Consider the following 27,109-nt stretch of genomic DNA (forward strand, 5'->3'; position numbering starts at 1 on the left):
ACTACCAACAAAGCTACTTTGTGTCATAATAATCCAAGAAACACACACACACACACAAGAAATTATCTTTTGATAAGAATTTTATTTTTATTTCAAAACATAATCAAAATTATATTCCTTTTCTTTGAGATCATTAACTGAAGCTTCGGCTGAATGTGAATTGCTAAGCAACCCAGATTGATCAGAAATGACAAATCCATCCAACAGCATTTTGGTCATATCACCAGCATCACTGTCCACACACAGGGACATCAGGCAGAAGTCATGATTAGGTCCCCATGTTAATATTCCTCCAAAAATGGATACTCTGGGTGGTGAACAAGACTAAATAGGAAATGCAAACAAACATGAGATGTATGGTCTGTATCTGCAATGTAAAGCTCCAACTTCTGGGAAGCCACCATCAAAGTGAATGCTAATTGTTTCGTTCCCTGATTGGTTGTAGAATAAGATATTCCTACAGTCATTTACAATGTTTTATAAGAAATGTTTTAAAAATATCATTTAGAATTTTTAACAATTATGTCCCTTCTTCTAGGACAGAAAACACAAAGATCAGTGTTCATAAACATTCATCTTCCTTAGCTTCCTTTAAGCATCAATGAAAGAAAGAAATGTCTAAAATCCTTTCCAACGTTAGTCTCCAGTAAAAGAAGAAAAACATGTCATCTTTAGTTCAACATAAAAACATCTTACCATGCACTTTAATGCCTACCATTTTGACTTCTGTATAACTCTTAGTAACCATTAATTATTCACTCACTACCATCATCTACAGTGTACTCTGTTAGTTTGAGTTAGAAAAAGAATATCAGTAAAAAATGGGCTTCCATGGCCGGGCGGTGGTGGCACATGCCTTTAATCCCAGCACTTGGGAGGCAGAGGCAGGCGGATTTCTGAATTCGAGGCCAGCCTGGTCTATAAAGTGAGTTCCAGGACAGCCAAGGCTACACAGAGAAACCCTGTCTCAACAAATAAACAAACAAACAAACAAACAAACAAACAAAAAACCCAAAAAAACAAAAATGGGCTTCCATGTCCAAGGAACTAACAGTAACAATTGTAAACCTCTATATATGAATAACAATCCAAAATATGTAGTGATAAAAATTATTAATTTTTAAAATTTGGGGAAAATATTTATTATTTAAAACTGATTTAATCATTGAGCTAATCTCTTCTTGTGCCTTTATTCTTCTCTACAGCAACAAAAATATAATGATAACATGCATATACAACAATTTTATATTGTAGATCTTCTAATCCTCTTTCAAACATTGTCATATTTATTCCTATGTTGCAGGACACATGATCACACTGTGAACCCCAAGATTTCAATGAAGACCCTAAAGTGGTGAGGCAGGATATCAGAAAATAAAAATAGTAAAAAAGTTGGGATCATGACATCTTGCATTAGTTGAATTTTATGCTAAGTAAGCTTATTAAGAAGTACAGTTTTTGGTATGTAGAGTTTTCTTTAGAAGTATATACAATTTTCAGCAGAGAAATATGGTAGAATAAGCAGAGATCAAAGTTATCAGGAAGCTAATCAAGAAGGATAACCCAAGTATACCATCCACAAGGCAGATAGAAGCCTTGCGATTGATAATCATATCCTCTTTGGGTGAATTTCTCAGAATAAAGTTGGAGCTCCCCTATGACCCAGATTATTACTGACTTTGTCAAACCTGCTGTTTGCTTTATACAAGGAGTTATGTTCCTTCTCCATGCAGCAGGTTCTCAGGGAGACCCTTAGATCAGCTTGGCTCTCAATATCTTCAATGCAAGAATAACTTCTAATAACCCCCATAGGAGTGGCTTAGACCATGGATTCTTTCAGGTTTTTGCTCATGAAATGTATTCTTTTCTCCCTCATTCCAGATGAGTAGTTTTGCTGGAGATACTAGTATAGGTTTAAAGCTGTGGTCTTTCAGAATTTAAAGTACATATCCAAGACCTGATTGTTTTTAAAGTTTTTGTCAAATAATTGACTGTTGTCTTTATTGTCCTGATTTTATATGCTACTTGGTGTTCCACTCTAGCACCTTTTAAGATGATTTATTTTTTTGTATATTTAATGTTTCAATTTTGATTTACCATGAACTGGTTTTTTCTGGTCTTGTCTATTTGCTGTTCTATTAGCTTTTGAACCAGTTTGGCCTCTTTTCATGGATTTGGAAAACATTTTCTTATTTTTATATTGAAAGTGTATTCTGCCCTTCTGCCCAGTCCTTTCTGCTAGGGTAGAGTCCTAGTTGGTCTGCTTCTGTGAAGACCCCACATCCCTATCCATCCTAGAGAACCTGCTGCACTTAGAGCAGTTGGTAAGAACCTCCCCCCAGCACTCTCCTCTGCTGAGTCCCAGAGCTGCCTGGGGAGCCTGGTAGACTCTGGAGCCACCACCCACAAAAACCTCTGCCCTCTACTTCTGTCCCTTCCACCCCTTTTGCATGGTCTTTTTGTTGGAGCAGACTCATAGTTAGTCTGCTTTCATGAAGACTACATATCCAGATCCATCCTAGAGGACCAGCTGCACTCAGAGTAGTTGGTAAGAGCCACCTTCCCCCCAACCCCCACCTCCCAAGCCCTGAGTCCCGAAGCTGCTGCTGGGAGCCTGGTGGACTGGGGACCCATTACCAACCAAAACCCCTGCACTTCTGAATACCACTCTCCTTTCATCCCTTCAACCCCTTCTGCCTGGTCCTTTCTCCTGGGGGCAGACTCTTAGTTGGTCTGCTCCTGTGAAGAAACCATGTTCTGATCCATCCTAGAAGACTGGCTGCACTCAGAGCAGTTGGACCCAGTGCACTCAGAGCAGTTGAGGGTCCTCTGTACACAGAGCAGTTTAGCATCCAATGTTTTCAGTGCATTTGAGCATTCACTGCACCCAGGGCTGTTGGACAACAGCTTGACTGTTCCAGGGAAGACCCAACAGTCTGAAGGCCTCACAGGAGATCTACTGCAGCCAGGGCAACAGATCAGCAGCTTCTCTGCCCCTGTGAAAAGCCCCCTAGTTGGAAGGCCCACAAGATACAGCCAGGGACACAGGTCAACCAGGAAACCTGAAGCAACCCTGGGACAAAAGAGGCAGACTTCATACTGTCATCTACACCAACAGACACCATGGATATCGAGATGGTGAAAGGCAAGACCAAGACCATAAGCAAAAGAAACCTAAATATGTGGGCATCATCAGTACCCAGTTCTTCCACCACAGTGAGCCCTAAATACACCAACAGACCTGAAAATCAGGACTCTGTCCTAAAATCCTATCTCATGAAGATAATAGAGTCCTTTAAGGAGGATAACAATAACTCACTGAAAGAAATATAGGAAAACACAGGTAAACAGTTGAAGGAATTGATTAAAGCAGCCCAAGACCTAAAAGTGGAAGTAGAAACAATAAAGAAAACACAAATAGAGGCAAACCTGAAAATGGAAAGTCTAGGAGAGAGGTTAGGAATTACAGATGTAAGTATTACCAGCAGAATACAAGAGAAAGAAGAGAGAATCTCAGGTGTAGAAGATATGGTAGTAGAGATCGGCACAACTGTCGAAGAAAATTCAAAATATAAAAGACTCCTTACCCAAAGCATCCAGGAAATCGAGGACAAAATGAATAGACCGAATCTAAGAATAAACAGAATAGAGAAGAAAGAAGATTCCCAGCTTGAAGTCCCTGAAAATGTCTTCAACAAAACCCTAGAAGAAAACTTCCCCAACCCAAAGAAAGAGATGGACATAAAAGTACAAGAAGCCTATAGAACACCAAATAAATGGGACCAGAAAAGAAAATCTTCTTGTCACATGAGTATCAAAACACTAAATGCACAGAGTAAAGAAAGAATATTAAAAGCTGCAAGGGAAAAGAGCCAAGTAACATACAAAGGTAGACCTATCAGAATTGCAGCAAACTTCTCAACAGAGACTATGAAAGCCAGAAGAGTCTGGTAAGAGGTCATGCAGACTCTAAAAGAACACAAATGTTAGCTCAGGCTATCATACCCAGCAAAACTCTCATTCAACATAGATGGAGAAACAAAAATATTTCAGGACAAAACCAAATTTAAACAGTATCTATCTACCAACCCATCCCTAAAGATGACCCTGGAAGAAAAACTCCAACACAAGGAAGAGATACCTGCACGAAAGGAAGGACAAGATATTACATATTTACAAAGTCAAAGGCAGAGAGCCACAAGCACATAAAGCAACCTACAAAACCAAACATATCATGAACCAACAGTCATCTCTCTTTAACATCTCTCAGTATTAATGGACTCAACTCACCTATAAAAAGACATAAGCTAACAAAAATCGATACACAAACAAGATCCAGCATTTTGCTGCATATAAGAAATACACCTCGTAACAAAGACAGTCACTATTTCAGAGTAAAAGGGTAGAAAAAGGTCTTCCAAGCAAATGGTCCCAGGAAACAAGCTGGAGTTGCCATCCTAATATCCAATAAATAGACTTTCAACCAAAAGCTATCAAGCATGATGAAGAAGGACACTTCATATTCATCAAGGGGATAATTCACCACGAGAAAAATCTCAATTCTGAACATCTATGGCCCAAATGCAAGAGCACACAAATTCATAAAAGAAACTTTACTAAAAGTCAAAACACACAAAAATAGTGGGAGATTTCAACACCCCACTCTCACCAATGGGTGGGTCATTGAAATAGAAAACAAATGGATTTACCAGATATCTACAGAACATTTCACCCTAAAACAAAAGAATATACCTTCTTCTCAGCACCTCATTGTACCTTCGCCAAAATCGACCATATAATTGGTCACAAAACAACCCCAATAGTTACAAGAAGATTGACATAATACCATAATATTGCATAATAATGCATCCTGTCAGAGCACCATGGCCTAAGGTGGGTCTTCAATAACAGCAAAAACTACAGAAAGCCCACATACATGTTATAACTGAACAACTTTTTACTCAATGATAACTTGGTCAGTGAAGAAATAAAGAAATAAAGTAAAAACTTCCTGGAATTTAATGAAAATGTTGACACATCATACCCAAACCTATGGGACACAATAAAAGCAGTGCTAAAAGGAAAGTTCATAGCACTAAGAGCCCTGGTAAAGAAACTGGAGAGATCTTACACTAACAACTTAACAGTACAACTGAGAGCTCTAGAATAAAATGAAGCAAACTGACCCAAGAGGAGGTAGTCAAACTCAGGGCTGAAATCAAACAAATAGAAACAAAGAAAACAATACAAAGAATCAACAAAACCAAAAGTTGGTTCTTTGCAAGAAAAAACAAGATAGATAAACCCCTAGCCAAACTAACTAAAGGGCTAAGAGGCAGTATTCAAATTAATAAAATCAGAATTGAAAGGGAGACACAACAACAGAAGCCGAGGTAATAAAAATAAATCATAAGACCTACTATAAAAGCTTATAATCAACAAAACTGGAAAATCTAGGTCCATATCGCACAAGGAAATAGAAGAAATCATTAAAAACCTCCCACCAAAAAAAGCCCAGGGCCAGATGGATTTAGTGGAAAATTCTACCAGTCCTTCAAAGAAGACCTGATACTAATTTTCCTCAAACTATTCTATAAAATAGAAAGAGAAGAAAACACTAACTAACTTGTTCTATGAAGCCACAATTACTCTCATACCTAAACCACACAAGGAACCAACCAAAAAAGAGAACTTCAGACCAATCTCACTTATGAATATTGATGCAAAAATACTCAATAAAATTCTTACAAACTGAATCCAAAAACACATCAAAACCAACATTCATCACTATCATGTAGGCTTCATCCCAGGGATGCAATGTTGGTTTAATATATAAAAATCCATTAACATAATCCACTATATATACAAACACAAGGGAAAAAAAATCACATGATCATCTCCTTAGATGCAGAAAAAGCATGTGATAAAATACAACGCCCGTTCATGTTAAAAGTATTGGAGAGACCAGGAGTTCAAGGTTCATACCTAAACACAATAAAAGCAATTTACTGCAAACCAACAGCCAATATCAAATTAAATGGAGACATATTTGAAGCAATCCCACTGAAATCCGGTACAAGATAAAGATGCCCACTGTTCCCATATGTATTCAATATAGCATTCAAAGTGTTAGCTAGAACAATTAGACAACAAAAAGAGATAAAGAGATAGACATTGGTAAAGAAGAAATAAAGGTATCACTATTTGCAGATGATATGATAGTATACATAAGTGACTACAAAAATTCTACCAGAGAACTTCTACAGCTGATAAACAACTTCAACAAAGTGGCAGGATATAAAATTAACTCAAATAAATCAGTAGCTTTCCTTTATACAAAGGATAAACAGGCTGAGAAAGATATTACGGGTACAACTCCCTTCATAATAGCCACAAATAATATAAAACATCTTGGAGTAACTCTCACCAAACAAGTGAAAAACCTGTATGACAATAACTTCAAGTCTCTCAAGAAAGAAATCAAAGAAGATCTCAGAAAATGGAGAGATCTCACATGCTCGTGGATTGGCAGAATTAACATGGTAAAAATGGCCATCCTACCAAAGGCAATCTATAGATTCAATGCAATCTCCAACAAAATCCCAACATAATTCTTCAAAGACATGGAAAGAGCAATTCTAAAATTCATCTGGAAAGGCAAAAACTCAGAATAGAGAAAACAATTCTCAACAATAAAAGAACAGCTGGGGGAATCACCATCCCTGACCTCAAGCTTTACTACCGAGCAATAGTAATAAAAAGTGCTTGGTATTGGTAGATAGACAGACATGTTGATTCATGGGATAGAATTGAAGACCCAGCAATAAAACCACACACTTACAGTCACTTGATCTTTGACAAAAACGCCAAAAATATACAATGGAAAAAAAACATCTTCAATAAAGGGTGCTGTTTTAACCAGCTGTCTGTATGTAGAAGAATGAAAATAAACCCATATTTGTCACCTTGTACAAAGCTCAAGTTCAAGAGGATCAAGGTTCTCAACATAAAACCAGATACAATGAATCTAATAGAAGAGAAAGTAGGAAAGAGCCTTGAACTCATTGGCACAGAGGGAAAGTTCCTAAACAGAACTCCAAAGGCTCATGCTTTAAGATCAATAATTGATAAATGGGACCTCATGAAACTGGAAAGCTTCTGTAAGGCAAAGGACATATTCAATAAGACAAATCAGCAACCTACAGATTGGGGAAAAGTCTTCATTAGCCCCAAATCCAAATCAGGGCTAATATCCAAAATACATAAAGAACTCAAGAAGTTAATCACCATAAAACCAAACAACCCCATCAAAAAAATGGGGTATAGAACTGATCTGAGAATTCACAACTGAGGAATCTCAAATGGCTGAGAAGCACCTAAAGAAATATTCAAAAATTCTTAGTAATCAGAGAAATGCAAATCAAAACGACCCTGAGTATCTATCTATCTATCTATCTATCTATCTATCTATCTATCTATCTATCTATCTATCTATCTATGGTTAAAATCAAAATCACACGTGACAGTACATGCTGGAGAGGATTTGGAGGAAGAGGAACACTTTGTTGCTGGTGGGATTGCAACCTGGTACAACCACTCTGGAAATCAATCTTGAGGTTCCTCAGAAAATTGGAAATAGATCTACCTGATGACCCAGCTATAACCAATCTTGGGAATGTACCCAAAAGATGCCCTACCATGTCACAAGGACACATGTTTCACTTTGTTTATAGTGGCCTTATTTAATAGCCAGAAGCTGGAAACTACCTAGATGTCCCATGACAGAAGAATGGATACAGAAAATGTGGTTCATTTACACAATGGAATACTACTCAGCTATTAAGAACCCAGAATCCTGAGTTTTGCAGGCAAATGAAGGGAAATAGAAAATACCATCCTGAGTGAGGTAACTCATACCCAAAATACATGCATGGTATGTGTGGGGCAGTGGGATGTGCACAAACAGCTTGGTATCCAGTCCAGCAAAGGTCTGGAACCCCGGGGACCTGATGGGTGGTGATTTCCACCTACATGGGACAGAAGGTGTTCAATCATGTCTCCTGGAGCCCTGGCTCCTGTCAAAGTTACTGCCCCCACAGCTCCCATGGGAGAGGTGTGTGGCTATCAGTCATGTAGGAGTAGCACCAAGCCTTCCCACATGCAAATAAGGTTTCCCCTAAACTCTCAGTCCAAGCCAATGAGAGGTACCTGCTGTCAAACCTTGAATCACTCCCAAAACTGTATTATAAATCCTATACATGGAATTAAAGGTATGTGAGAACTACTCCATCGTCTGCATCTTTTGTTCCAAGAGCTGTAACACTTGGGAAGAGATCTCTCCTGAACATCCACCTAATGTTCCACTGTACTCCTCACTGGATAGTCAGCTTCTAGTTTGCCTGGTCCCGTTCTCCTTCTGCTAATCTGGTGACTCATATACCTCCTTCCCCCCTTTAAGAGAAGGATCCTTGCCTGCTTCGCCCTCTGTGACTGATGTTATGGATCTTTCTTTGCCTCCACTTAGGGAGGAAATTAGGATGGCAGACCCTCACCCTTCCCTTATTAATATTGATAAGGAGCTGGTACCTGCTGAAGTCGGCTCTCTTAGGAGAGGCAGCTCCTCCCAACCTGCTACAATCATCCTGACCTCAGCTCCTCCGATGAGAAATGTTGCTTCACTCCCATCTTTCTTTCTACCATTACCCTATGGGATGTTAGATGTAGTTTTTGACTTGTCTGCCATGACCGGTGCCAGCCGCCAGTTAACTGCCGAGGTGGCATCTCTGTGCAACATGGTAGAAAACCTGAACGGAGCAAGTGCATCTGCTTAGAGCTCTCCAGCAATTAGAGGGCAAATGGCTTGATTTAATACCTTCCCCCTGCTCTTGCCTTTCATGTGCACTGACATATGCTGCTGTACCAGAGCAATTCGTCTTCCTGAGATGTGTTCTGTGCAGGTTGTGTCAGTTGCTCCAAACCATTCCGTGTCTGATTTGACTGACATTATTTGAATATTGTGGATTTCATTTCTGCTGCCCTTTTTTTGATGGCAGTGAGTTCCAGGGCTAGCTGTGTATCCCTGCATAGGGTAATAGAAGTTACCAGGAGAAATTGCTTGTGAAGCTACCTGGGCCCCTATGTATTGCTTTTAAATGTTTTGTTTTGTTTTGTTTTGTTTTGTTTGCACCTGTCCTGAGATTCTTGAGTTTGATGAAATTTAAAAGCCCTGTTCTGTAAGCGTCCTCCACTGCTAACTGGCCGAGCCAATTCAAAGGTGCCTCCCTTCCTTCAGCTGTGTCTTCGGAGGCTGCTTAATGACTCCCTTATACAATTTGTAAACATGCATTACTTGGTTTTCCCCAAAGTTACCTCCAAAACTCCACTCCTTGAAGGCACCTTGGTGTTTACAGATGGTTCCTCAACAGGCAAAGCTGCCTATGTTGTACAAAATCAGGTTACTTCAGTGCAGTCCCCACATTCCTCTGTCCAACTAGTGGAATTGTTTGCAGTTTTTAGGTTTTTAAAATGTTACCAATGACCCCATTTAATTTGTATACTGACAGTGCTTATGTGGCTCATTTTATTTCTGTTTTAGAGACAGTCCCATATATTAAGCCTGCTTCCAAATTATTTGTGGAGATTCAATCCCTAATTATTGAAAGGACTGTGCCTTGTTTTTTTTTGTTTTTGTTTTTGTTTTTTTTTTTTTTTTTTTTTTTTTTTTTTTTTTTTTTTTTTTTTTTTTGGGACACTTGAGAGCCCATTCTGGCATAGGGTGATCCTCTCTCACATGGAAAATTTTCTAGCTGACGGGGCCACTCGTGCAGCATTCCCCACCTTACTTGATTCCATAGATTTGGCTAAACAGGCTCATGCTTTGCATCATTTAAATGCTCCTATCTTACGCCAAATGTTCAAGATTTTTAGAGATCAAGCAAGAGAAATTGTTAAGTCCCGTGGTAGATGTGCCACTCTGCTGCCAGTTCCTCACCTGGGAGTTAACCCCAGGGGACTCATTCCTAATGAACGATGGCAGATGGATATTATCCATTTTCCCTCCTTTGGAAGGTTAAAATATGTGCATGTTATAGCTGATACCTATAGTGGCCTTATACATGCATCTTCCCCTTCTGGAGAGGCATCACGTGATGTGATAACACATACTTTACAGTGCATGGCTGCCATGAGAAAACCACAGATTATTAAGACTGACAATGGCCCTGGGTATACAGGAACTAAGTTCCAACAGTTTTGTTCCCAGTTTGATATTAAACATGTCACTGGTGTTCCCTATAATCCTCAGGGCCAGGGCATCATAGAATGAGCCCATCAGACTCTCAAAAATATGCTTCAGAGTTTGACTGAAGTTACAGATGCCTATTCTCCTTTGACACCCTGAAACAGGCTCAGTCATGCTCTCTTTGTTCTTAACTTCTTGTCTCTGGATAATGAAGGCAGGTCAGTAGCTGACTGCCTGTGGCATCCTAAGTCAAAAGATTCTCATGCATTAGTATGATGGAAAGATCCCCTCATTGGACAATGGAAAGAACCCAATCCAGTCCTTATATGGGGACAAGGGTCTGATTGCATTTATAACAAAGAAAATGCTGTTCCAAGATGGTTACCAGAGAGGCTAGTAAAAACTGTTAACCTGCCTGTGTCCAGAATTGAAGGAGTAAAAACTGTTAACCCATCTGTGTCCAGAATGGAGCAATCATCTCCTCCTGAGACAAATTTCATTTCCTTTCTAGATGCTGCTCCAAATGAATGATCCTACTCATGATCCTGTGGCTGATCAGAATTACCACCAACCTTCAACTGCCTCCACCCAAATCTCCTAACTATAGACATCTCCCTTGGAATTATATTTGAGTGGTCCTCTCAGAGACAAAATGATGTTGTTTGGGCCACTTTTAAGATCTCCACCAATTTGATTTACTCTTTTTACAGCAGAGAGGGCTGTGTGCAGCTCTTAGGAAAGAGTGTTGTTTTTATGTAAATAAGACAGGGATGGTTAAAAAAAAGCATGAAAAAGGAGAGAGAAGGCTTAGAAAAAAGACAGAGAGAGAGACAGAGACAGAGACAGAGAGACAGAGAAATAGAGAGACAGAGAGACAGAGACAGAGACAAGTGACCTGGTATAAAAATTGGTTTTCAACCTCTACTTCCTTCCATTTTGGTACTGTTAATTGGATTGGTTTTGCTTATTTCTTTTGGTTCCTGGGCCCTTAACAGACTACCAATTTTGTGAAATGTCAGATAGATAATTTGGCAGCAAAACCTATCCAGGTGCATTATCATAAGTTAGCTATGGAGGATCAAGAGATTTGAGACAAGGCTGTTATTCCCTCCAGGGTGTTCCCAAAGGTCATCTCCACCCAACCTAAGAAAGGGGACTCCCGCCCTAGGACCAAGTAGAGAGGGGTCACCCAGAACCCCCCTCTGACCAGCGGTCTAAGTTCTTGCTTGGGCTGCGAGGCAAAGCACTGCAAGGAAAAATAAAGCAAAAACTAAAAACATCTTTCTGGGTTCCCTGAGGGACAAGCCTGACTGCATAGGGGTTGATATCCAAAATCTATCCCCTCTCCAGGAAAAAAAGACATCAGGACGAGTATGGCCCCCATGCCTCACTGGACAACACTAGGAGGACTGGAGCCATTACAAGGTCCCCTTTGGTCACTGGAGGTCAGGCCTCTATCCCTGCCTTAGCAAAGAATAAAATCACCATGGTCATTCTATACTAAAAGGAAGGGGGATGTCAGAGACCATCCCGTGAGAAAGTGAGCTCTTCACAATCTCCCTAACAGGCCAAATGGCCTCATGCTAAGAACTGGTTATCACCCCCTTCCTCCCTATTCCCTTCCTGGCACCTAAGGCTGTAAAAGCTGAATTATAGTCCCCTCTTCCCTATCTCTTCCTGAGTTCCCATGCCATCCAAGGACATGAGTTACACTTGAGCCCAGCCTGACACCCAAGGCTGTCAAGGAGGGTCGATATTCCAGAGATTAGATGCAGAGTGCCCGCTGCCTGGCGCCTGACTTCGGCCCCCATGTCAGCAGATGCCCACTTCTTTGTTCTTTGTATAATTCTCCCTCGACCCCTCCCATATTCCCCGCGATGTATGCTTTAAAAAGAAGGCACCTCAGCATAATAAACGAGACCTCAATAGGTACCCTTCCTGGTATCCTATTTCTCTTTTTCTTCCTCCCATCTCCTTCCAGGTTTGTGGTCCCCCTCGCACCCATGAATAACTGAATCCCACGGGACGGGATAAGTGGCGCTCAGGAAAACAGGTCTTTAAAGATACTTCAAAATAGGGATAATCTTTGGGCCAGGACTCTGGCAAATGTTCAGATTGAGGAAATGTTTGCATTTGGGTTGATGCTAAGCTCGGAGGAGAGCAGCCTCAGCGAGGCTTGTGTGGTACTTCTTTTGTTTTGCAAACCGTGACTAGAGAAATTCATGCGGCTTCAGCTCTCCCTCCCTTTCTTTTAGCTGAAAGAGCCTTGTTACAGACCTAGCCAGATGTTGTTCTAAATAAAGTTTAAATTCAAAGTTTATAAAAGGTCAATCAGGCTATGGAATTTATCAAGACATTGCGATTTGACTTGCCTACTTTATATAAAGTGATAGTGTACAGAGTTTGCTTATATGTATAAGTGTCTTTTCCTTGTTCCAAACAGCCATTAATTTGGTTATTGCAGAATATTGATGTTTGATCTATTGCATACCATCATATTAAGTAAAATTGATAATCATTATCCCATAGATAAGTTAAAACTTGCTTTTATTCATGCTCCTATATCTTCTATAAATTCATGCATGCATGCATCCCATTTACTGTGTTTAAAAAATAGCCTTTATATGAGAGAAAAGTATATGTGAATTGAATCACATGCTTATTCTTTTCAGCACAGATAATTAAATTGTGTGCTGTAGATGGTGTTTAAAAATGTTGAACAATCAAACTTTAAGTTATATATTAATAGTAAATGTTATATCTCAGAGCTTGCAATTGCTTAAAAATTGTTCATCCCTCAGATGCTATTAATTCTCTAGCTTGTAATTGCTTATGCAACTTATATATAAAAAAAAACGAAAAAATACTGTTCCTTTAAGAAGACTGTTTTTGGATAGTTAAGAAATTGTCCTGGGATGCCTGGAAAAGACCCCCAGGATTTGCTTTTGTGTTATAGAAGTTTACATAAAGCTTTAACTGATAAAGATTACAGATAGCTCCTAAAAAGATACAAACTCAGGATCCTTATAATTATTTGGGTTTTAGACTTACTGATGAAGCTTTTCTTCTCTAGAAGATAGTTATTCACAAAGACAACTTAAGGACTTTCTCTTATTTCTGATTAATAAATAAATTATACACATGTGACTATAATAACTTTTCAAGCATTCTAGTTACAATCTCTCTTCAAGAGAAACAATTGAAAGTGTAATTAGTCACTGTCCATGTTATATTAAAACTGACTATAACAGTTCAGTATTTAAGTGGTTTTGTCAACAATTTTATAATTCTCAAAGACAAGGTATTATAGAACTTTAAAAACTCTGTCTTCTTAAAACAAAAAAGGGGAGAAATTATAACCCCATGCACATTATTTAAATCATACTTTCATTTTTAAGAATTTTGAAATTTAGATGTCAAAGAACTTAATAAATGCCTTATAGTATCTTAAAACTAGACATAATCATGTCTAGGTGAGATGAAAAGGACCCACTCATTGACACATGGCATGAGCCTGAACAGAAGGTTATTATGGGGAAAAGGGGGCGGTGTTTCTGTTTTTTCCACAGAACGCTACAGAAGCATGCTAGCTTCCAGAATGATTCGTGTGACAGACTGACCTGTGAGTTCATGAGTGCCCTGGCAGTGATAACAAAAAAGCTGTGTTGAGTGCACAGAGAAAGAAGAATCAGGGAGAGCAGCCACTTGCAAACAAGATGAAGAAACTTCCTATCTTTGCCATGGGCTACAGCAAGCAGAGCCAACCTGGCGTCAATTTGAGGACAACTATAAATGAGGACTCGTGAGGCAGAGAGACTGCTACAGTGTATTTAACAAGATTTCATCAGAGACACTGTTTTGAGCCATTCAGGCCAACTCCCCTATAGCTGTAAAAGTTTTTGTACCTTACATATATGCTATATTGTTAGATAATTTTAAAAGTTAAAATCACCAATCTTGATAAATCTTTTCACATTTATTGTAATTGTTGTCAATTAACTAATTGTGTAGATCCTAATTTAGATAAGGAATTTGCTGTTATGATTTTGTTATAGAGACTTGCATATGTTTTGCCGCCTGTTAGAATTAGGAAATGATCCTTGGTTTAAAAATCTGGGAATGCAAACTTGAAAAAGGTCAAATGAGCAATTTTAGGATTTACTGCTTTAATTGCAATTTTAACTTCAATATCTACCACAGCTTTAGATCAACAGCTGCATACTGATCATTTTGTTAATGATATGCATAAGAATATTAGCAACTTATTGTAGATAAAAAAATTGTAGGCAAAGGTTAATGTCTTAGAAGTAGTGGTCTCAGCAATAAGACAGGATATAACAAATATTAAGGCTACAAAGACAGAAATTTCAGATAGAAGAGTGTTGTTTTTACTCTGACAAGACTGGCTTAGTTCAAGATAGCATAGACAAAGTTAGAGCTAGTTTAGAAGAGAGAAAACGCAACAGAGAGAAACAAGAATATTGGTATAAAAATTGGTTTTCTACTTCTCCTTGGGTCACCACCTTGCTTCCCACACTTTTGGGACCTTTCATGGGTATTTTGCTGCTTTTGTCTTTTGGCCCCTGGGCCTTTAGAAAATTAACCAGTTTTGTTAACTCACAGATTGAAGCTGCTTTAAGTAAGCCAGTTGTAGTCCACTACCATCAGCTGGATATCCAGGACTCAGACGAAGAAGATCCTCCTCCCACCGAGGCAGAAGCAATGACTCGTCTCCAGTTTTCCACCCTTGCTGCTAATGCAGAGTCCCCTTGGTTCCTCAGGCTTTGGAGACAATAGAGACGAAGAAGGGTGACCTCCAGCTCCTACTATAGCTTAAGAGCCACAAATTGTGGTGTTACAATTGGCATAATTCTTGTAGAGGCCTTACTGAGTCTGAGGATAACAATTCTCCTATGGGAGCTGCACAAAACTCAGAACTGTGCATGCTGGTTCGTGATAAATACAAATCCGGTATGGGCCCAGCATGGGTGCAAACTAAGTATTGCAGGGGAAGGTCCAAATAGACCGTTTCTGAGTTCCCTGAGAGACAAACCCAGTTTAGATGGAGGCTGGTATCTAGTTTCGATTACAAGTAAAAAATTTTTCTAAGGCTCTGCCTCCCCTCCCCAAAAGATACCAAGAGCCACAAGTATGGGTTTGTGACAGCACCCACGGGAGAAATCGGGTCAATGTCCCCCCAGCCATGGTAATGCCCACTCATCCAATGATGAGAAGATTATTTGATCACCTCAGTTAAGTGTGGCTTTATTAAATTTAATTCAGAAGGGGGAGGGGGAGGTGGTGGGAGCGACCCTGTTTGAATGTTAACTGCCTTGTCAGCCATAAGTGCTTACTTACAAAGTCTTGGCCTTAGTGAAAAATATTAGCTTAGTTGACATTTCTGTGGGAAAAAGTTGAGGCCTCTATGGAGAAGTACTACCCCCAGTTAAGAACAAATAGCTATAGATCTTGTGGACAGGTACCTAGCAACCCATTCTGTTCTGTTCCTCCTGCTGAACTTTTTACCTAGCCAATATCCAGCTTTTGGGAAAGGTGCATTCTCCCAGAAACAAAGCAATTCTGCATCATCCCCCTCCCCATACCCTGCTTCTGTGAGCATAAAACCTGCCTGGGAACAATAAAAATTTGATAGTATGATCAATCAGATTTGCTGTCTGTCCTTGTGTTTCTCACCTCTCATTCTCTCCACAGGTGGCTCCTCAGACCCTGTTTGACTGTCCTGCGGGCCAGGACAGAAGCTTTGCAATTTTATGAGGTCCCATTTATCGACTCTTGATCTTACAGCACAGGCCATTGCTGTTCTGTTTAGGAATTTTCCCCCTGTTCCCATATCTTCGAGGGTTTTCCCCACTTTCTCCTCTATAAATTTCAGTGTCTCTGGTTTTATATGAAGTTGCTTGATCCTTTTGACTTCCTGGTGCCCATTTAATACTTGAACCATATATTTCATATTTCTTCTTTCAGGGCTTGATATGCTTATTCAAAATGCTTGTCATGAAACTTAACCAGAGTATAAAGTTTCTGCTTTTTTTTTTCCTTTGAGATTTCCTTTTTAAATGCAATTAATATAAACATCTTTACCTTAGCCTCAGGTAGACTCTTCCGACAATGGCAGAAAGCAGCCACATTCTTCATCAAAATATCACAAAAACAGCCTCATGCCACATACTGAAATTTTCCACTAAACCCTCTTGTGCCAGGTCTTTCAGACAAAAGCATGGTCAGGCCTATCACAGCAATATCCAACTCTTGATAACAACTTCTGTCTTAGGGTTTTACTGCTGTGAACAGACTCCATGACCAAGGCAACTCTTATAAATATTTAATTGGGGCTAGCTTACAGGTTCAGAGACTCAGTGCAGTATTATCAAAGTGGGAGCTTGGCAGCATCCAGGCAGGCATGGTGCAGGAGGAGGCAAGAGAGCTCTACATCTTCACTTGCAGGCCTTTAAGAGAAAACTGACTTCCAGGGAGCTAGTACTAGGGTATTTAACCTGACACCCACAGTGACACACCTACTCCAACAAGGCCACACACTTTAATATAACCACTCCCTACCCCAAGCATATACAAAAGCTAAACTTTTTATAAGTATCCCATCTCTTCAATTCCCTGGAAATATATTAGCATTTTTTATTAATATAAGTCATCAAAGATGTGCTATGGACTTCATTTTTAGGTTATTTTTCTTTTTTAGCTATGGACTCTTAATATTCATTGGATACAAATTTCCATGAACTGGATAGATGTCATTTAACATTACATGAACTCTAATATCCTTTTATTTTCAGTAGGAAAGAAAAATATTAATATTCTAAATATTCAGGTATTCTTAGACACCCAAGCCATAAAAACAAAACAAAACAAAACAAAACAAAACAAAACAAAAACTAAAATTGATCAAGTTCATGTTTGAGTTCACAGATCCAACTGAGCTATGCTGCACTGAACCTGAGCTCAGGAAAGAAAGGGATTTGAAAGTCATACATTTTTAAATAGTTATGAAGCCTATGTTTCTCAGAGAATGAAACTAAGATTTATATGTGATGATATTGAAGAATGAAAAATTACTGGCCTCTTGTGAGAACATGAACTTTTTACCTCGGAGCCCACCCCCTCCCATCTAGAGGTTGTTCTCGGAACACTCCTAAACTTTTCACCCCAAAACTCCTCACCCTAAAGTTCGACCAAGAACATTTTTGAGATAAAGGCCTCCTGAAACAACCTCAAAATGAACCGGGTACTCCTTAGTTACGTAGGTTCCTTGATAGGACATGACTCCTTAGTTACGTAGAATCCTTTGGCAGAACCCCTTGTCCCTTGGCAGAACTCCCTAGTGATGTAAACTTGTACTTTCCCTGCCCAGTTCTCCCCCTTTGAGTTTTACTATATAAGCCTGTGAAAAATTTTGGCTGGTCGTCGATTCTCCTCTACACCACTAGGTGCCACTAGGTGTATGAGTTTCGACCCCAGAGCTCTGTGCTTTCATGTTGCTGCTTTATTTCGACCCCAGAGCTCTGGTCTGTGTGCTTTCATGTCGCTGCTTTATTAAATCTTACCTTCTACATTTTATGTATGGTCTCAGTGTCTTCTTGGGTACGCGGCTGTCCCGGGACTTGAGTGTCTGAGTGAGGGTCTTCCCTCGAGGGTCTTTCATTTGGTACATGGGCCGGGAATTCGAGAATCTTTCAATATGTAGGTAAATATTATACCAACAAGCATACTTCTTTAAGGCAATACTGTAATTTTAGATGTTTTATATCACCCTTTATTAATTCATACACAAGCCTACTATTCACACAGTACCTTTGTAGTGAGAAATATGTCTTCTCTCTTCAAAACACCTTCAGCAATCTTACTTCAAATAGCCTGTCCTGTTTCCTTTTCATTTTTGTACACATAAGCAGAATCAATATGGTGGAACCCAGTATCTATTGCCATTTTAGTAGACTCTAAAATCTTACTTGCAGGAACCTAGAGGAGGAAGCAATGGTATGATTTGGATGAAGACGTGCTGAAAGACATGAATTTAAAAATCACCTTTAAAAATCACTGTCAAGAGATCAGTTCCTAGAATCAGGTTTCACAATTTCTTTTCCATAAGCCTTTACAGAACTTCCAGTGAGCAGAATGAATAACATCGGCAGAAGCAGTCACTTTCTCAAGAGTTACCTTTTACCTGTTTTGGGGTATTCAGCAGAGAAGACTGATGGAACATAGGTTTAAGCCAATAGAAAGTCTTTATTAGCTGACTTAAGACTACACTGGGCCATCACTGGAAAGAGAGGCCCATTGGACTTCCAAACTTTATATGCCCCAGTACAGGGGAACATCAGGGCCAAAAAGTGGGAGTGGGTGGGAGGGTATGGGGGACTTTTAGGATAGCATTGAAAATGTAAATGAAGAAAATACCTAATAAAAATATTAAAAAAAAAAAAAGACTACACTGGGCATTTTAGAACCCTAGTGTAGTATTGAGTCTTCTTCACTGTGAGTTTTTAAGCACAAAAACTATATCCTGGGTTGACATACTTCAGTTAACAAGGACAGTTACCCAGAAGCAGAACCACAGAAGCCAAAAAGTAAGGTTAGTAGATTTAGAGACTTTCCCAGAACTATGGACCTTGATGGATTAGGCCTCTGTTTCAGTTTTGACAGGCAGTGCTGTCTACATGTTTAGTTTTACAGCCTGAATAAAACTTCCTGTAGTCAGTTGTGCTATATGGGTGTTTACTAAGTTCTAGGGCCCTGCTACATTCCTCAATGGTCATACTGACTGTAGTGGCTATTCCTGGTTGTCAACTTGACTATATTTGGAATGAACTACAATCGAGATCGAAGGCTCACCAGTGGCCCTTATCTGGAGGCTTGAAGATAGAAGGTTCTGATCTGGATCTTGGTATGGAGATCTTGAGGCATAGTGGCTATGGATTCCAGAATATTAAATCTCTGAGTTCAAGGTCATCCGGCATTAAAGGTGTGGTGGAACACACCTTTAATCTAGGCTACACCTTCTGCTGGAGACAATATCAAGGACATTGGAAGAAGGGAGTCTCACTCTTGCTCCCTCGCCTGCTTGCCATGTGGAACTGAGTAACTGCTAGATCCTTGGACTTCCATTCCATTGTTGGGAATTGGGCTGCAGACTGTAAGTCATCAATAAATTCCTTTACTATGTAGAGGCTATCCATAAGTTCTGTGACTCTAGAGAACCCTAACTAATACACTGATTGAGTAACATCATGGGCTTATTTTGTTTTAGTTTAAGATGCTGTTATCCAATCAGAATGAGAATTAAAAGTTCAGCAAGTAGTAACAGCAGAGTAGTTATTCAGGGAGACCAAGAGAGCAGATAATGGCACAAATTATTTCCCAACCATGGCAAGATTTTTTTTTAATTTACTGTTGAATAATTAGGATAGAAATAGGTTTTCTTTCAAAGCTAGAGATAGTTTTTTTTTTAATCTCATAAGAAGTATGTATAAATCTCTCCAGATTTGTTGGACAATTTCTTTTAGAGAATATAACTGCTGTTTTGTAAGGACTCAGGTCCTGATCAATAGGTGTACTCAGCAGGGAAAACATCAGAAGAGGAATGTTTAGTCAAACCATTGCTACATGCCGACCAAGTTGTCTCAGAGGTCCAGTAATGTTATCCATTTGAATTTACACATGAAGGAGAATAGCAGGCATCAGAATAAGGGTATGTGCCTAGGTTAAAGTTTTCAGACATTAGACAAGTTTTATCCCCTTGTAAGTCTTATAACATTAATTTGGGCTGCCCCCAGCCATAGTGAGTTTTGCCAGTCAATGGGTTGACAGAATCATTAGCTCTTATCTGTATATTGTATAGTGGTGAAAGACTCCGAGAGGAGCCCCTCGCTCAGGCCTCAGGAAAATAGCAGACACCCAAGAACTCACGACAGACCGAGCTTGTTGCAAACCACATGAGGCTTTATTCGGGGAAAGCCAGAGCTCTGGGGACGACTCATATCCCACGCAGGAGTAGAGGATTCGACCTCGAGGGGAAAGAGTTCCCAGTTTTTATAGGCCCTCAGAGGGGAAAGGAGAAGGAGGAGAGTAGGGGATTTCCAGATCTAAACAATGTCTATTCTCAAGAAATGGGTATGGGAGGGGTACAAGGAAAGAGTCTAATGAAGGTGCAGCAATGGGCACACACCTGGTCAAAACATTGGCAGACACACAGGTTCAAGGAGTGGCCAAAGCATTGTGCACCTCTATTTTTCTAAATCAGTGAAGCTAGTTCTGCTAACAATGACGTCTATCTTGCCAATTTCAGGGCTTCTGTGTCCTTTTACATTTTGCCAAGATCTTTCATTGGCTAGGTATTCAAGCATAACCAGAAACTGTGGCTGATTTTTATTTAGCTAGGAATGATTAACTTTATGACAGGGTCTATTCCTGTGGCATAGGATCTGACTCTGCAGTATTTTTTTTTCCTGTTTTCCAAAGGCCAGAATCCTTTTAAAGAAAAATTTCAGGAATCTTCAGTTTTATGGCCCCAGTTTTTACAAATGGAAGTTACCTTGTTTCTGGTAACTGGAGGGCCCAGCTGGAGGACAGAATAGAATTATAAATGCTATTTTTATCTCAAAGTTAAAATTTTATATCATATATATATATATATATGAGAGAGAGAGAGAAGATGGAATATTATTAGATTGCTGGTCTATAGTCATACTAGCTAATGCAATCCTTGTATCTGTTTTCCTCTCTTCCTAGTCTAGGCCTTAGTGTGGTTGAACCATGACCCTGTGCTCATACCCAAAGTTTAAAACACATGCCTTAGGAGGAGGTAGAGCATCAGGGAATGGAAGGACCTAGAGACACAAATATATATTAATTTCCATGGATTTGTCATCAGAGACACTTCATTTAGCACCATCCATTTCAATTTCTTGCCCTGGGTATGGTGAATCCAGGGTTTAATGCCAGCCACCTACACAGCCATAAGTGTGGAAAGAATCACCATATGGCTTCCATTCTGAGTTAATTTTAGTTCCTCCTCAGCTATCTGCTTGACCCAGACAGTATCATCATACTGGAACAAGAGGAAACAGGTGGTAGACTCAGAGGTTGGCTGCATCTCTTGGACATTCTAATTTGTGGAGGACTAAAGTGCTTATAGTGACTTGAGAAAGAAATGGCTTGAGAGTTCTGCCAACTCTTGGTTTCTGAGCCTAGGAAGCAATGGGAAGAGGTCTTCAGACATAATCTCCTTGGGGGATGGGGGTAAATTCCTTCTTATATGGGGTGTAGCACACTGAATCAAAGCAAGGTAATAGGCCTCTCCATCTTTGCTGGACTCTAATGAGAGTTTTGTTAGTTTATTTTAACATTTTTTGTTGTTGTTGTTATCACTGAGGTCTATATGTAAGATGAAGTTTTAAAGCTTTAGCTGTTGAAAGATTTTAGCTATGAAAGCCAGGTCATGGTCTGACCCCATTGCTTGGAGGATGCCAAATTAGAAGACCAGTTCTTGGAGGAGATTTTTAGGTACTACTTGAACAGTTTGACTCCAGGTGGAGAATGCTTCTACTAGTCCTGAAAAGGTATCTTTAAAATCTAACAAGTAACCCAGATATAGCTCTCTCTTCTGAGACTATGCCGAGGCCTAGTAAACACAGAAGTGGATGATCACAGTCAGCTATTGGATGGGTCACAGGGCTCCCAATGGAGGAGCTAGAAAATTTACCCAAGGAGCTAAAAGGAACTGCAACCCTATAGGTGGAACAACAATATGAACTAACCAGTACCCCGGAGCTCTTGTCTCTAGCTGCATATGTATCAAAAGATGGCCTAGTGGGCCATCACTGCAAAGAGAGGCCCATTGGACTTGCAAACTTTATATGCCCCAGTACAGGGGAACGCCAGGGCCAAAAAGGGGGAGTGGGTGGGTAGGGGATTAGGGGGGTGGGTATGGGGGACCTTTGGGATAGCATTGAAAATGTAAACGAGGAAAATACCTAATAATAATAAAAAAAAATCTAACAAGTAATTGTATCCTCCCTCAACAAACTGGATATTGGTGAGGTCACTTTTCTAGAGTTTGTGAAAATGTTGGTCTCTCATTTGGACCCCTTCCTGGGTAAAAGTTCTCTGTTTTAGATTCACTTCAGCACAAACCTGCTATCTGGTTGAGATATCCCAAGTTAAACTGGCCAGACTAGGTATAACATACCTTGATCTGAGTAACTCAGAAAGTTTTGTGGACCCCAGAAGAGTATTCTGATGTATGTTAGTTACCCAATAGTCCTGTCAATTGGTTCTAGAAGAATGATCATTCCCTCTGATATCCTCCACCATATTTTGTTTAGTACAAAGTTTCAGGCAGTACCAGGTTGTGGTAAGTCATCAGACTAGGAGAAGAACACACTGGTTTTACGGTTGTCTTTTGTACAGCAGGGTCAGAAGAACCCTAGCAGTTGAGGTTAGCAATTTTTAGTGGAAGACAAATAGCCTCTAGGAAGATCAACACTTTCTAATACCATTTTTCCCTTCCATGAGAAGCCCCCTTTGTCTATACATCATACTGTGGACATGAATGGTAGTAAAAATATACTGACTGATTATCTGTGTATATGATGGTGAACTCTTTTCTTTTCCTTATCTGATAGCCTGGGTTCATATCAATCAGTAGTGTTCTCTGGGCTGAAGTACCTGGTTTGGTTAAAGTAACTACTGAAGCTCCCATGTACATGGTTTCATTTTTCATCTCCAAAAAGCCATGGATGAGCCCTTGAGGCAAGAGTATAGCTAAATTGATGGTGATGGTTTTCTCAAAATAGACTTGAGGTTGCACTAGGAGTAGTGCCTAGTACTGTATCACAGTCACTAGACAGATAGTGTTTTGGTTTTCCATGGAGAAAGGCCTCAACTGTGTCAAGAGATGCAGAGAGTATAAGATCTTGAACAAAAGTTAACTTGTTTGCTTTCTTTTATTAAATTAGTAGTGGCTATCACAACTCTTAGATACGTGGGCTGTTTTGTTTTGTTTTGTTTTGTTTTTTCTGTAGGATACTATTATTTGGCCAGGTATGTCACAGGGCATTTCCATGACTCCAAAGTTTGGGTTAAAATCCCTTTTGTCTTTTGTGTTTAGTCTCAGGCGAGAATGGGCTTAGTGCCCTCTTTGTGCTGGTGTATAGAGGCCTTGCTATTTCCACAAACTCTGGTATTCAGAGGCAACAATATTCAGCTGCAAATATAAATACTCAAATTTGTCTCTTGATCTTTGGGGTGGAGATCTGGTGGATGGCAGCAACACTCCTCTGAAACATGCTCCTTTTGCTTCCTTTTGGTTGGTAGCCAAGATAGGTAGCTTACAATAAAGTTTGGCTTTCTTAGCCAACAGTTTGTATCCTAAGGTTTGTATTCCTACAGCAGTTCCTCAGTGACCTTCTATGATCTATTTTCCTAAATTGTGAGGAGCGGGTGTGGCAGCAGTCCCAAGAAGGCGCCAGGGACTGCAGCTAAGTCTTATGACTTGCACCTGACTTCCTCATACACCTGAAAATAATCCACAACCATCGTGAGAGCTGTGTAGGTGCACCAGGATACTGGCAAATCCATTTTGTTGGAGACATGCCCCTGCTGCCCTGATTAGCTGAAGCTGCGTGCCTGGTGATGTGATGTGGCCTGCCGTGAGTGGATGGGGGCTGAGAGTATATAAGAGTGAGAGGCCCGGGGTTTGGGGAGAAAGATGAGAGAAGAAGTTGAAGCAAGAGAGATGAAGACAGAAGTTTGCTGAATAAACTGCTGTTAGAAGGACTGGTGGTCGTGTCATTCTTGCTGGTCGAGAGCAGACGCGACACTAAATAACCTCTGATAAAAGGACAAGAAGTCTGTATTTAGTGTGTTTAAATTCTAGGGCAATCTGGTCAAGGTATGTTGCTTGCTGTAAACCCCAAGTGGGTCTGTCCATTTAAATGCATAAAGATGGTGACTCACCCCTATCAATGAGATGCTGAACAGTGGTGCATCTTTCATGTCCACAACGGTGTAGACCTATTATTCTCAAAGGACCAGATTCATGAGAATCAGGGGTTTTAGATTTCTTCATAGTTTAGAGAGGGATATTCCAGGGTGGCTGGCAGGACACTAAGATGTCTGTCTCTTTAAGCCAGGAAAAATGGACAGTAATTCCCCTTTTAGTTTCAAAGGTCATTGGGTATTGATTAACCAGGGCAGAAGTAGCTGATTTACTAGTTGGTTGAACAATTATAGGAATTTGGTGTTGGGCCAATGCTGAGCGACTGATAGCTTCTGACAGGGTGAGACACCAAAATTTTGCTGGGCATCTGTAAATTTAATTACATCTCATCTTCAGAGAGGGTTATGGTAGCTTTCAGTTTATACAAAGGATCTTGTCCCAATCAACTTTTGTCATTAAACATTCTTTGAGGTATTTCCAACAACTGGAACCTATGTTAAAAAATAGGCTCTTACTCAAACTTCCGGGTCATAGAAATGCCCTGTGATATACCTGTTCAAATGATTGGGCCCTATAGCCACAAGATGGCCCAGTTGACTAAGAGTTGTGGCACTTACTGCTACTTTAAAATAACCTATGTAACTTTTTTTTTTTCTAATATCAGGTGCCAGCTTGGTGCCAAAGGAAACATTTTTAGTAGCTGTCTTTAATCCTGCAGGCTTCACATTTATTGCTGAGGTATCTTGCCCATTCATACACTATCAACTTAGTAGTGAGAAAGAATAAAATGACCAGAGTGGAAATATCGCTGTAGTGAATATGGGAGTAATGTATTACAGGTTTCTATGAGGATTATTCCTAGGTATTTTTATGAGAATTTTCCCAGGGAAGACACAGAACTTTCATCCCACCAGCTTTGAAATGTAACAATGCATAAGTAATGTCTAACAGAAAATCTCTTAAATCACATCCTAAAATGTCTCACAGTCATCACCTTTATCCCTATGGAAGCACAACACAGATTCTACTTGTCCAAAGAAAATCAAATACACATATTCACTGCTGGCAGAGGCAGTCAAGACACAGTTAATATTCCCAGTAGTTACGAAGTAGAAAACAAAATCGAGATGTCACTAATAGTGAGATTGGGAAGAGGCCTTGAACTGGTTCTGCTGTGATACTTGAAACCTTTGGAAAACAGAACTTTACTCTGTGTCACTAAATAAACAGCAGTTGGGAAAATTTATAGCCTTTAGATTTGCATTTAAAAATGTGACCTGCCATCATTATGTAAGAAGCTTCTGCTATATCTGTCATCAATTAAAACACAAGTTTATTCTTTGCGGACATCTATCTGTCTAAAGTAGCATTTTAAATTATTATTATTATTATTTTACGTTTCGGTCATGGCTTGAGAATTTATTTCTTAAGGGTAGAGCAGAAGACAATCCAATACATGCAGTTTAATCATTTAAAAAACTTTCTTTCCTTAATAAAATTACAATGAAAGGATAGTGGTTTTTACATTCCTCTCCCAACACCAGCCTGCCTTTCTTTGGAGGAAGGGGATTCATCAAGATGAAACTTTAGAAGGACACATTGCTCTCTCTTGCCCTTCCTACTACTTTGGTTATTTCAAAACATCTAAGTCTTGTCATAATCTTCACAGGTATGCAAGAGGTACACACATGCATGCACAATTCAGCTAACCTTTCCAATGTCACACAGTTGAAGAGTCTAAGGAAGATTATGGACTCTCGACTTGCTTCTAGGCTACTAAGTTCTCCACTTTACATCATGTTATAGTGTCATCTTTATCAATACAGGAGTCAATAGTTCATAGAATCTTCCATAAAGTCAGAGCTCTCCCAGTTTTTATATTTTACATGCATGTAAATCCTCACAGTTGTTAGTATTATGTGGCAAATTCTACTTATCTCAATTTCAACAGTTACTGGGAATTGCTGGAGGTGTCCCTGCAGAGAACACAAGTACTCTTCTGCCTACTATTCTATGCTTCTCATTTCCTGCCACTTCTGTCATACCTATTTTCTAGTGTTTATTCTTACTGCAAGCAAGGAAGAAGTATGTCCTGTATTGTATATATAAACTGAGAAACAACTCCCAATTTTATTAGTATCAAGTCAAGGAAGCTGTGGGGCAGCTTTGTGGAGGAAAGGCTTTCATATTTAGAAGAAAGCTGGGAAATATACTGAAACTGGGAGATGAGTGCCCAGAACAATCAAACACCAGGAGTTTCAATCATATCAATCTATCACCAATGGCCTAATTAGACTCTGTTAGGGTAACTTCTACCTATTTTTGTTCTTAACATAGAGTAGCCCCAGTTAGCAGAAACTATGAACTATAGATAAAAAGGGAGAGTTCACCTCCCACATATCATGTGTCAGTTTTCTTTTGCGACCCTCCACCCTTAACATTTCATTTTTTATTACCTCTGGATTTTGATAAGTGCCATAGCCCAGTACCGGCATGAGGTGGCCATCATTGAGTTCCACACACTTCTGTTTGAAACTCATTGCTCTTCATTCTTCTGATCATGCAAAGACTGTATGTGTTTTCTTTCATTTATACAGGGTTAGAAAGTATGGTCAGAGTTTAATTCATAGCCTCTGTTCAATGTTTGACCAACAGCACATGGGAGGAGTAAGGTTGATTCAAAGCAACTATAGAGAATCTGTTAAATGATTTATATAATTGTGGTTATTGAAATGCGTGTTACTTCTGGTCATCATGTTATTGATTTTTGGTGTTGTTTGTAAATATATATATATATATATTTAATATTACAAAAATAAACATTTGTGGGCATATTTTATGCATAACTGAAAGGCATAGTTGCAAATCATTGTCATTTTTCCTGAAAGTGCAGA

General features: G+C 39.6%; 1 pseudogene across 2 annotated transcripts; it reads right to left on the reverse strand.

Moving 5' to 3' along the window:
* Positions 1-84: 84 nt before the first annotated feature.
* On the reverse strand, positions 85-26,794 carry Gm9973 (annotated as a pseudogene). 2 transcript variants are annotated; one of them, XR_382022.2, is made up of 4 exons: positions 26,672-26,794; positions 18,068-18,235; positions 14,862-15,022; positions 85-324 (listed from the first exon to the last, which is right to left on the reverse strand). The product of XR_382022.2 is annotated as a predicted gene 9973, transcript variant X1 (transcript). The 2 variants fall into 2 exon arrangements; XR_873104.2 differs by lacking the exon at positions 18,068-18,235 and having other exon boundaries at positions 89-324.
* Positions 26,795-27,109: the final 315 nt, after the last annotated feature.

The sequence above is a fragment of the Mus musculus genome, chromosome 13 (genome assembly GCF_000001635.26).
Source record: "Mus musculus strain C57BL/6J chromosome 13, GRCm38.p6 C57BL/6J".
Lineage (NCBI taxonomy): Eukaryota > Metazoa > Chordata > Mammalia > Rodentia > Muridae > Mus > Mus musculus.